The sequence below is a fragment of the Pteropus vampyrus genome, unplaced genomic scaffold (assembly GCF_000151845.1).
Source record: "Pteropus vampyrus isolate Shadow unplaced genomic scaffold, Pvam_2.0 Scaffold214, whole genome shotgun sequence".
Taxonomy (NCBI): Eukaryota; Metazoa; Chordata; class Mammalia; order Chiroptera; family Pteropodidae; genus Pteropus; species Pteropus vampyrus.
In genome coordinates this window covers 601,372-606,750 of record NW_011888995.1, presented here as the reverse complement: position 1 = coordinate 606,750, position 5,379 = coordinate 601,372, and positions in this window count along the sequence as shown.

Here is a 5,379-nt window from a genome sequence, read left to right as displayed (position 1 = left end):
TGATTCGGGAGAACAGGGCGGCAGACGCGCGACCCCTGGCAAGGATCGCCAGAGCCACGCCGGGAGTCGCGGGAGACAGGAAGTGGGGGGACCGACACCCACTAAAACTTTTCTCAAGGGCATATTTTCTGTCACACAAACCTCCCTTTTCAGAGCTGCCTCCTCTCACCCCAGTGGTCCCACGCCTGCCCCCCCCCCAGTGTCTTCCTGTAAGATCTTTTGTTCCATGCCCTGGGGACGCAGTGCGTAGAGGCTGGAGGCCTCGCGCCAGAGATGCACATTAGGCAGGTGCTTGTTGGGCTGCAATGATAAAACCCCGGTAGTGTCAGCACCCTCACCCTGCACCCCTGCTCCTAAGTGTTGGGGCTCTTTAAAGCCAAGCCCCCTCTTCTCTCTCGCTAGCCACCCACCTCTCCACTCCCCGGTGACCTCCGCCAGGCCACTGTCTCAGTTTCCGCCTACTCAGCAAAGACTCCTGCCTTTTACCTCCAGCGGCAGACCCCAAAATTTAGCCTGGCACCCACCCTCAGCACATCTGAGATGAGCCTATGATCGTTACCCCCAAACTGGTTCTTCCCAGAGACTCCCACCTCCGTGCATAAACTGCCTTCTGCTGTGAAGGCCAGAACCCAAAAGCATCTGCAGCACCTCGTGGACCCCCAAGAACCAGTCCATCGCCAACAGCCCCACCTTCGACCCCGACAAGAGGAGAGCCTGCCGGGCATGCTCCTAAGGACCCCAGTCTGGTCCTGCCCATCGGAACAGGGCAAGGGGGTACCCACTATGCAGGATCAAGCTCTGGGTATCGGTGACCCCAGAATCCCAGCCCCAATGTCCCCAAGCTCACCCTCCAACTGCAGCACACTGGTTCATCCTCCGGGGGTGACCCCATTATGGGTATGAGTGCCCTAAGGCCCCAGGTGTGGCCAGAGAAGCTGTCTGCAGGGGACGTGGGGTCCCCCGTGGGCCCGGGAGGACCCCTAAGCTGGAGAGCGCGGCAGTGTGAGAGTGCCCAGCTGGGGTCTGGCCCTGGGTTGTGAGGTGTGTTCGTCAAAGCAAGAGGACAGAGCGCATTTTAATGTTTTGTCAGCTCGATTGAGAACTTTCAACAATTTGGACACGTGGCACGTGGGCGTGAATTTGTCCCCTTCCCCAGCAGAACTGTCCACACGGTCTGGTCACCAAGACACTCGCTCTTCCCTTGTTAGTCTCCTGATGGAACTCCGAGCCCCGCGCCAGCCCCTGGCCTAAGTCCTGGTCATTCTCAGTCTGGGTCAAACAGGACTCCCCCCCAATTCAGGATGGCACGGGCCTCTCTAGCTCCACCCGCTAGTCTCTACTGCTCTCAGTCGTCTGCCCCGCCCCTCGCCTCTCACAGATCCTCTGACTCAGGCCCCCCAGGGCCTTTGCACAAGCTGTCCTGTCTGTCAGGAAAGGTCAGCTGAGGTCTGGCCTACCCCTACTCAGCCCATCTCCCTGTCTTTCCCCCAAGTCCCAGACTCGGCCAGATGCCTCTGTTACAAGTTCACAGGCAGGTGGCTGGGCGCATCACCGTGTTTATTGAGGGGCTGCTGATTGATACCTGGCTCCTCCACTCTGGGCCCCTTGGGGCCAGTGGCCTCTGCACTCCCCTGGCAGAGGTGTTTGGATGGCCCCACCCTGCCCCCCTGTCCAGGTTCATCACTGACCACCCCACCCACTCTGTTCTGGCCACACTGGCCTTTTGGCTCTCCCAAAAGCCAAGTGCTGCCTTTCTCAGACCCTCTGCTGGTTGGGCTCCTCCCTAATCCTGCGTGGGCCACACCCACCTTCGCCTCTTTCTATTCAGAGTCACCTCCTCACCGAGGCGTTCTGAGGCAGCCCATCTAAACAGCACCGGTCCACTCTGACTCCATGCCACCCCCTCTCTGCTGACGCCCCCTAAAACGCCTGATGCTTCGTTACTCAGGGGTGAGTCCTGCCGGGGTTGCCTCCAGGACACCCCACAGTGCCGGGGCAGACCGGAAGTGCTCCCTAAGTCAGACGTTCCCAAACGTGCTCCCCACAGGGCACCCTAGTGTCACAGTGATCTTTCTACAGAGTCCCTGGGCCCAAAGGAGTGACCAACAGTTTCCCTTATTAGGTTAGGATCAAACAACTTAAAAAAGATTCATGAGAAATCGATCTGGCAGTTCCTCAAACAGTTAAGCATAGAATTACCAAATGGTCTAGCAATTTCATTCAGAGGTACACACTCAGAAGAACTGAAGGCAGGAATTCAAACAGGAACTTGGACACGAATGTTCACAGCAGCGTCATTCATACCTGCGAAAGGTTGTCCACTCATGGACGCACGAATGAGCACAATGTGGTCTGTCAACACAACGGAATATTATTCACCCGTAAAAAGGGACGAAGCACCGACACCCGCTGCAGCATGGATGACCCCCGAGGACGTCACGCTGCGTGAAAGAAGCCAGACGCAAAGTGCCACGTGTTACACGAGTCCACGTGCGTGACAGTTCCGGAACAGGCAAACGCACAGCAGGGCCGGGGGAGGGAGGCTGAGGAGCAGCTGCTTAATGGCTGTGGGGTCCTTTGGGGGCGATGACAACGTTTTGGAAGCAGATAGTGGTGGTGGTTACACAGCATTGCGACTGTACTAAACGCCACTGAACTGTCCACTTAAAAATGGTTAAAATGATACATTTTATATTTTGTATATTTTACCACAATAAAAAGGTTCATTTTATGTTCTAAGACTTAGTTGTTTGTTTGTTTTTTAATAATTCACATAAATTGAAGAAAAAATTGTGTCATTCTTCAGGAAGCACAGTTATGGGGTGGCTGCACGACTTCCCACACCCCGGAATCGCTCGGGACCAAGCCGCCCTCGTCTCTTATCCCACACTGACGTTCACAGCGTAATTGCTTTCGATGGCAACGAGCCCAACTTTGCAAGGATAGGACATCATCAAAAGGGATGTAGCACAATCCAATGCTGCACGCGTGAGTTACCTGGAGTCAGCTTCCCGCGGGGTTCCTGACAGACTCCACGGGTTCCTTCCGAAACTTCAAATACCCCGCTGCAGCCCTGTGGGTTCTCAGTGCTGACACACGCTGGCTGGTTTGATTCACAGGACAATATGAGCCCGTGAAATGACATGAGCCTAGAATTTTAAAATGATGAGAAGAGCAAAGGACAACCTTGTCATGCAGCTCGGGACCCACACTGGGTCCCGTCCATGTGCAGATTACCCAGCTTGATGGCAAGAGCAGGGCCTGTAAAATCTCTTTCCGGTGCTATACCAACTTCACGCCGACGCATGTCATCAGGACAAAACCTACCGAGGAAACGGGAACCCCTGAAACCCGAAAACCAGCTTTGATTTTTTTGAGACCAAGACAGGGGCCAAGAGAAGAAGAACACACATTTCCTGTACCAGCCATCTTCGACGTCATCGACCCGGGCCACCGTAAAAGGAAGCAGAGCTTCGGAACAGGTAGTGACCACGCTGCGTGGTGAGTGGCTGCCTGAGTGCCTTAAAATGACCCAGGGCAGCCGGATCAAGGAAGCGGCTTTGTCCCTCACACTCCCAGGCGTGTCTGGAAAAGCCATTTGATTTTCCATGGTGGGCCTGGGCCTGGAGCGTAAAGCCAAAGACAGAGTTGTCCGCTCCAGGTTATAAAGGTCAGGATCAGATCTGGTGTCATTAGCGGTGGTCTTAGGTAAAGCTGGGACTGAACCCATCTTACCTAAGGCGGGGCGACACCCAGAGGGCTCCAGAAACACAGCCACGTCCCTTCCCGTCCCTTCCGGTGCTAGAAGCCTGTGCTGGGAAGTATTGTGACAGGAGAGGTGACTTTGGAAAGCCCATCAGCAGAGCCCGACAGAGAGGTCCAGGGACCAGAAAGTGGCCTGCAGCCCTTGCTTTAGTGTTCCCAGGCGTGACCAGTTAAGTGCCCACTGGGAACAGCGGGTTGGCCTTCCTCGCCCAGAGCTCACAGCCTTGGGGGTGGGGCTGGTGATGGCTGATGGACCCGGCAGAACTGTAGGAAGAAGCCCAGCTGGGAGAGGCCTACACTTGGGGTTCATGGCTATCCTAAATGATGGGGCCCATGGGACATGGGGCCAAGCCCAATGACAGAGCACAGACGCTGGGCAATGCTTGGTGCAGCCGACCCCCGCCGTGGACGTGTTCCTGGGCCCCAGGGAGACAGAGCTGCAGAAACGATGTTTCCGAATGCCACACTGGCCCCTCCAGGAGAGCCAGACGCTCCGTTGGGGTGGGCTTAAAGCTGTGAGTTGCCTGTGGGGTCTTCACACCTGATTCGAGGGGCTCGGCCGCCAAACTAGCAGGAACAGAGGACAGAGGTAAGGAAAGCGATGATATCGAGTGGATGGCCAGAGCCTCGAGACTTCGCTGCGTCCCCTGGGACCGGCTGGGGAGGAACTTGGGGGCTGGGTGCCCACGAGACTGCGGAGACCCACCGTTACGGACTGGATCGTGTCCCCCCAAAGCCACGTTGCAGCCCTCACGCCGGGACCTGTGGATACGAGCTTACTTGTGACAGCGTCTGTGCAGATGACCCGGTTAAGGTGAGTCCCGGGGCTGGGTCCCCCTCCGCTAGGACTGCTCCCCCATAAAGAGGGGAGAGTAGGCAGATAGCTCTGTGCGGAGGGACAATGACACGCACACAGGGAGAAGACGGCCACGTGGCAGGAGGGAGGCCTCCGCCGAGCACAGCACAGCAAGGGCGCCGGCAGACTCTGGGAGCTGGAGTGGGCGAGGGGCCCCCAGCCTGAGCCTTCGGGGAGCAGGGCCCTGTGATACCCGAGCCTCCTGTTATGGTGCTTTGATGAGGCAACCCCAGGAAACTAGTACACTCACCTAGATCGATCTCCTCGTCACAGTTACAAGGACCCTCATTTTATCCAAAAACAAGAGACAGTGATTTTCCCCGTGTCCGCGCTGGGCCTGCTGGCCTGCCGCGCGCAGCTGGTCGACAAGCCCCCTGGGGGCCTGTGATCGTTAGCTTCACGTGTCAACGCCTGTCCGTGGCCTTCAGACGGAAGGAACAGTGCTTCTCCCAGTCTCTAGCTTGCCGATTCCCACTACAGATATTGCGACCCGTCAGCCTGCAAAACGGTGTGAGCCGATTCCTGATAATACACACAGACGTATGCACGCACACGCACACGCACACGCACGTATGCACACACACGCACACCTTATTGGTCTGTCTCCCGGGCCTTAAAGTGTTTCCGTTTCACGTCAACCCTGTTTTCTAAAGCTAACCAGTCTTTCCATTGGCAAAACCGGTAGACTCATCTTTTCGCCGGCCGTCTTGTGGTTTACATTTTGTTTTTGTTTTAGAGCCAGTCCCAAGCCAGCACCG